The 7,312-nt window shown below is 41.4% G+C and overlaps 1 protein-coding gene and 1 pseudogene across 1 annotated transcript in view; one reads left to right on the forward strand and one right to left on the reverse strand.

The window, feature by feature from the left end:
• Positions 1-7,312, forward strand: part of Tbc1d12 (TBC1 domain family member 12) — an 80,463-nt gene that overhangs the window by 11,885 nt on the left and 61,266 nt on the right. The gene's annotated exons all lie outside the window — the stretch shown is intronic.
• On the reverse strand, positions 1,488-2,319 carry LOC105741282 (annotated as a pseudogene).

A 7,312-nucleotide genomic window follows, 5' to 3' on the forward strand; every position in this document is an offset into this window, starting at 1 on the left:
AAAGTCATATGTAAGAAAACTGGAGACGCTAGAGAAGCTAAATTAGAGTCACAGGTTTGTACATGAGAGCATTAGTACATGATTCTTCCTAGACACTGTGAATAATGAGAACCAGGTAGAGAATATGTTAAGACATTTGATTTGATTTATTTTTTTTAGTAAGGTTTTACATTTGTTAGAGGAAGGAAAAGAAGTACACTCTGCACGGTGAGAGCGGGTGCTGAAAGAGAGCGCAGTGGCCATCAGGTGAATGGCTGCAGTCTTTTGTATCCCCCGTCCTCTCAGTGACCTCAGACCAAGGCTGTCCTCACAAAAGCCTAGTTCATGGCTGCCTGGCAAGCACAAAGTCCCAAATTCAGTCTCTCCTACCGCAGAGCAAAACAAAACACACCTGCTTGATCAGACACCAGAACTGAAGATCACACTTTCCGATTGGTCCCACTTGCAGGGCTTGGAAACTTGGGTGCCTGGGTCTCAGTAAGTGATGCATCACAGCCGCTCACTTGCTCCCCCTGCTGGCCACACCCATATCCTGCCTCCTGTTCTTCCAGAAGACTACACAGTCCTGGTTGGGTGGTCATTTCTGAGCCAGTTTGATTTCTGGCAGAACTCACTCCTGATCTAGGAGATGAAGTTCGATGTGTCATCTATTTATTTAGAAAGGAAAAATTTATTTAGCTCACAGTTTGTGGAGGTTTTTCCGTAGTTGGCTGGCTCCAAGGCAGGGTGGCACATGGCAGAGGACACCAGTTCATGGCAGCAGAAAACAAAAACAGCAAGAGCAAAATCTGATGTGTTTAGAAAGAAATTCCGAGTGTCTCTCCTACCAAGCAAGGTGATTAAGTCAGCCCACCTAAGATGCAGGGACTCCACCTCTCCCCAGCGGTTCCCGTGCCACTGGGATTTAGATAAAAAGTTTTGCTCCCCGAAAGGAATCCCTGCCTGTGAATGGTGGCATTAGGGGTTTCCCTTGAAGGCTGTTCCCTATGCCTTGCCTGAGCTGTTTCAAGCTGTTCTAGAACATTCTGAACACCCTCTCCCTCCTGTCCATGGTCCTCTTCCCTTCACTACCCTCTTCCTCAAGTGGAAAAGCAAAACCCTGTTGAAAGCAGCTGGAGCTGGTTTGTGACACTTGTCTGTAATCGCAGCACTTGGGAGGTGGAGGAGGAAGGATTGCCATCACTTCAAGGCCAGCCTGAACTGCGCAGTGAGACCCTATCTCAAACAAAACAAAGAGCAATTTGGTGCACACCTGTAATCCCAGCACTTGGGAGGCTGAGGCTCCCATGAATGTCCCGATGAGTTCGAGGCCATCCTGGGCTATATATATGTATATACTCAGTTCAAGGCCAGCCTGAACTGCATAGTGAGACCCTGTCTCTAAATAAATAAATAAATAAATAAATAGCAGCTGGAGTGTGGGAAAGACAAGGGAAAGGGGCAGGACAAAGCACACTCTATTCCCCTGTGCCTGCTGCCCTGGTTCACTAGGTGTGAAGGAAACTTGGGGTGTCCCTTTTCCTTGGGAATCCAGGCTCCCATGCCATCTTCCCAAACTGGAGCCTTAGGAAGGAGAGGTGCGACTTCATTTGACCAGCATTTGACCAGCAGTGGCACCCTTGGGAGGCCGGACTCCCAGGGTCCCTGTGGGCCTTGCCCCCTGCTGAGCAGGTGTAGTGGGGCTTCTTGCTGGGAACCTGGGCCAGGAACACCAGGCTGGGCTTCGGGGCAAGGCTGTGTGTGGCGTCCTTGCTGTCCAGCTGCAGGCTGTTGCGGGCCATCAGCATGAAGACCTCGTCAGTGTTCCTGGACTCCTTGGCAGACATCTCCTGGACAGCGAGGAGCCTGTGCTTCTCAGCCAGTGTCCAGGCATCCTCAGACAGCACGTGCCACTTCTGCCACAGGTTCGACTTGTTTCCAGTAAGCACGATGACCAGGCTTGCTGTTCCATATTTCTCTACCTTGTGAATCCAGTGTGGGACAGACTCGAAGGTGGACCGCCGTAGGCATAGATGGCGATGAGGTCGTAGGCAATGATGGCCGCATGTGCACTGTGGTAATAGCTCAGGGAGTTTTGGTTCAGAATCGTTCCTGGCCCACCTTGTCCCACACCTGTGTCTTTACTCTCTTGCCATCAATGTTGAGGGAGTGTGTGGTGAAGTCCACCCCGGTAGGATTCTGCTGTGTCTCAGTGTAGACTTCGGACCGGAAGGGCTGCACCATGCATGTCTTTGCCACGTTAGAATCTCCGATGAAGATGACCTCGAACAGGTAGTCCACGTCCTGGTCAGTGGCCCTGGCAGCCCTGGGGAGCTGCATGGCTGGGTCACCTAGAACGGGCCTGCCCTGTGCACCTGTCTCCCCCCCTTCCTCCCAAGCAGGTGAAGTTTGCTTTGGTTCCTGCTTTCCCACGCAGCCTTGGCACCCCTTATATATTTGAATTCTTCAGGTCATTTTGTGTTTCTCAGTTTTTGTAACCCTAGCTAGTTCTTTTTCAAATCTGTTGTATCACTTGTTAGTTAAAAAATTTTGTAGTCTTAGAAAAATTTTAAGTTTGCCCTTTATCTTTTTAAATATGGAGGTATAGTTGTTAATCTTATGCCTAGAAGTTACAATGTCTAGAAATCCTGTAGCTGGGTTTCTATTGAATATTATTTCTGCTGTATTTTGCCACATGGAAAATGTAATGTTTTCATGAATCTGGTTATTTTTCCTTTGGTGCTAGATAAAATAATCGAAACATATGTAGAAAACAATTGAGGCTAATAACATGCTTCAGAATGTAAGTTGTGTCAGGTATTTGATCAGCACTGTCTTAGTAAGTGTTTTGACACATTAGGTAATGCAAAGCTTGCATTCAGCTTATTTTGGCCGTTTTTATTATTGTTAAGTTGTAAAAGTTGATTTTGATTATTAAGCCAACTTTGCATTGTCGGGGTAATTGACAGTCATAGACACTAATTTTATGGATTGCTAAATTTCATTTGCTGATGTATATATTTAAATTAATAAACCTATTTTTAGAGCAGTTTAACCTTGATAACTAAATTGAGCAGAGAGGTTCATATGTTCCCGCACACTTGGCCTCTTTTAGTGTCACTATCTTGTGCCACAAAGTGCATTTGTTAAAACTGATGAACTTGCACTGACACATTATTACCAAAGCCTATCATTTGGCAATCAAGATATTTTTACCATCTCCACAGTTTTATTTTTTCCAGAATATATAGTTGAAATCATACAGTATTGAACCTTTTCTTTTTTTTTTTTTTTAATTATTTATTTATTTGTGTGTGTGTGTGTGTGTGTGTGTGTGTGGCCAGCTCCGCCCACCCGGGGGCGGGCTGGCTGGCATGTGGTGCTGGGGATTGAACCGCGGTCCCTGTGATTTGCTAAGTTTGTTCTAAGTAGGTGCTTTAGACCACTGAGCCATCTCACCAGCCCCTGAACCTTTTCTGATTGATTTATTTTTACTTAATTTTAAAGTTTCTTCAATGTCTTTTCATGGTTTGATAGCTTATTTCTTTTTCTTTCCTTATAATTATTATTATTATTATTATTTTTTTTTTTTTTTGGCGGAGCCAGGGATTGAATTCAGGCCCTTGTGCTTGCCAGGGAAGTGCTTATTCCACTGAGCCATCTCCCCGGACCCCCTTATAATTATTTTTGCTGTACTGAGAACCTTTGCACTCAGCTGCAATCTTCAATCTTTAAAATGCTTTTTTTGGAAGAGGATCTGATCAAGTTACTAAATTTGCTTAAGGTGAGTTTGAACTTGTTACTCTCCAGCCTCTCCCTCCCACAGTACTAGAATTACAGGCATGTGCTGTGACACCTGGCTTTGTTTCTTTGTAGCATTGAATCATGTTCCACTGTCTGGCTACATCATCACTCATTTATCCATTCTTCTATTGAAGAATATTTTGATTGCTTGCAGGTTTTGGCAATTATAAATAGAGACCCTATAAGCAGCAGTATACAGGTTTATGTTTGTAGTTGGTTTCAGTAAATATGGAGTGTGATTGCTGAATTGTGGCGGAAGAGTATATTTACTTTCACAAGAAACTAATCAAAGAAATGTTGGGTCAGGGATAGAGCTCAGTGGCATGAGTGCATCCCTGGCAAGCACAAAGTCTTGAGTTTGATTCCTGGTTCCCCACCACCCAAAAGAAAGAAAGAAATGTTCTATTATCAGACTCCTCTGGACATGTCCATCCGTTTTTTTTTTTTTTTTTTTTTTTGTGGTACCAGGGATTGAACTCAGGACCCTGCGCTTGCCAGACGAGTGCTTATTCTACTGAGCTGTCTCCCCAGTTCCTGTCCATCTAGTTTTGGCACGCTTTACTTAACATTTAATTTCCCTTTGAAGAATATTTCTGGGTTCAATACTTGCCTTCTGGGTTTAAACTTGCCTTTTTCTTTTCCCTCAGCACCACACTTGTCTTGATTGTTGTAGTGTTGTGCTAAGTTTTGATTTAGATACTTAGTCCTCTTAGGCTTGAGTTTTAAATTGGTTATTCTTAATTTTCTGTTCTTTACAAATTTTAGAATCAGTTTGTCACTTGGACTTTTATTGAAATAATGTTGAATCTGTTGATTAACTTAGGAAGAACTACCATCTTCACAACATGGAATCTTCTTATCCCTGAACATAGAATAATTCTTCCTTTATGTAGCTCCTTTTCTTGTTACTTGGCCCCAAGACTAGTCACAGGACTTTGGTGAGGATGTGTGCCCCACCTCAGCAGTCGGATGGCCCTTTGGGCCAGCCTTGGTGTGTATGGATGCAGGGATGATTCAGCATACACAAATCAAAAATGTAATACATTGTATTGGCAGAGCTAAGACAAAAACCACAGAATTGTTTCAGTAGATGCAGAAAAAGCTTTGACCAACTCCAGTACTCATTCACAGTAAAAACCCTGCAGAAAATTGAAATAGACTGTCTTTACCTTAAAATGATAAAAGCCACCTATGCCAAACCAACAGCTCAAATCATAGTAAATGGTCAGAAACAGGATGTCTACTATCACCACTCCTACTGAAAATAGTTCTGCAGACATTAGCCAGAGCAACTAAATGAGAGAAAGAAATAAAAGGAATAAGAAGAGGGAACGAAGAAGTTAAATTATCATTATTTGCATATAACATGATACTCTACATAGGAAACATCAGCAAAAGACTTGTAGATTTTATAACTAAATTCAGTAGTGTAGCGGCTACAGAGTCAACATTCAAAAATCAATAACCTTTCTGTACTCACATAACAAACTCAGTGAGAGAGAAATTAGGGAAACCACAATAACATCCCCCCAAATGAAATACTTAGCAATCAATCTAACAAAGGAGAAAAAAAAGATCTATGTTAGCAATTACACTACTCTGAAAAAGGACTTGCAGCGGATATCAGAAATGGAAAGTTATCACTTGCTATTGACAGGAAGAACCAACATAGTGAAAATGACCATACTCTGAAAATTTTTATACAGATTTAAAGCAATCCTAATCAAAATACCATTATCATACCTCACAGAACTAAAGAAAATGTTTCTAAAATTCATGTGGATCCAGAAGAGACCTAGAATAAAAGAATAGTTCTTGGCAGCAAAGGCAAGGAAGGAAACACTACAATCCCTGAATTTAAATTATAGTACAAAATTACTATGATAAAATCAGCATGGTACTGGCAAAAACAAACAAACAAACAAAAAAACACCAAACAAAAACCCCTGAGGATCTGTGAAATGGACTAGAAAATCCAAATACAACTCCAAGCACATTCAGTCACCTTATCTTTGACAAAGATGCCAAACATGTTCACTGGAAGAAAGGTATGGCCTCTTTAATAAATGTTGCTGGAAAAACTAGCTTTCCACATGCCAAAGACTAAAACTAGACCCATATCTATCACTATGCACTAAACTAAAATTCCAATGGATCAAAGACCTGAATATTAAAAAAGAAACAGTAAATCTTCCCCCCCAAATGTAGAAATATTTAAGACATAGGTGTAGGCAGAGACTTTATGAACAAAACTGAGATCATATGGGAAATACTACAAAGAATCAACAACTGAGATCTTACTAAACAGCTTTTATACAGCAAAAGAAATCCTCAACTGAGTGAAAAGACAACCCACAGAGTGAACAAATTTTAGCCAGTTGTCCCTCAAACAAAGAATTTCTGTCTAGAACATATTAAGAATTGAAAAACATCAGAACCCCAAATTCAAAGACCCAATCCAAAAATGGTCATCTGAGATGAATACGTACTTTTCAAATGAAGAAATACAAACAACAAATATATGAAAAACTGTTCATCATTGGTCATTTGAGAGATGCAAATTAAAACAACGCTGAGATTCCATCTCACTCCAGAAAGAATGGCTAACATTGACATTGGTTAAGATGGCTATCAATGGCAACCCACTCAGGTCCCCTTCTGTCCCTTTCTCAGACAGTAGCTTTCTTTCCCCCAATAAATATATTCTGCTCTTAATCTCTATTGTTCCTAAAATCCACTCTTCAGTTTTGGGGAACACAAACATCCCAGATACCTTTCAGGTTTGGAGTTTCATTATATTATATCATTTGGAGGTTGTTCACTGATCATTGGACAGAGATGGCATCTGACTGCTCTGGAGTGGAATCTACTCAAGGGATGCTTTGAGGCTATAAAGATCAATTCAATAGGAAGTGCGTCATTAAACGTTGGAAGATGTTTGACCCTTACGCGTTAAAAAAGAACTGCATGTATGCATGGTGTACCTACCCTGTAGAACCAAAATGGAATGAGAGAGAGAGAGAGAGAGAGAGAGAGAGAGAGAGAGAGAGAGAGAAGAAAGAGGAGGAGGAATAAGAGGGGAGGGCTGGGGAAATAACTCAGTGGCATAAGTGCCTGCCTGGCAAATGCATGGTCCTGAGTTTAATCCCTGGTAAAGAAAGAAAGAAAGAAAGAAAGAAAGAAAGAAAGAAAGAAAGAAAGAAAGAAAGAAAGAAAAAGTGCTGGAGGGGAGGTGGGGATAAAGGAACCTTTTTCCACTATTTGTGAGAATGTAAACTGGTGCAACCACTGTGGAAATCAGTGTAGTGATCCCTTTAAAAACTAGGATTAAAGGTCCCATTTAACCCAGTTATCCTCCTCTAGATATCTTCCCAGAAGAATTAAAAACATCCTATCACTGATGTATATGGGTACCCATGTTCATAGCAGCATAATTTATAATAGCTAAATCTTGGAAACAACCCAAATACCCATCACCTGAGTAATGGATAAAGAAGATGTGTGTGTGTGTGTATGTAGTGTACTATAT

This window comes from Octodon degus, unplaced genomic scaffold, assembly GCF_000260255.1.
Source record: "Octodon degus isolate 3935 unplaced genomic scaffold, OctDeg1.0 scaffold00010, whole genome shotgun sequence".
NCBI lineage: Eukaryota > Metazoa > Chordata > Mammalia > Rodentia > Octodontidae > Octodon > Octodon degus.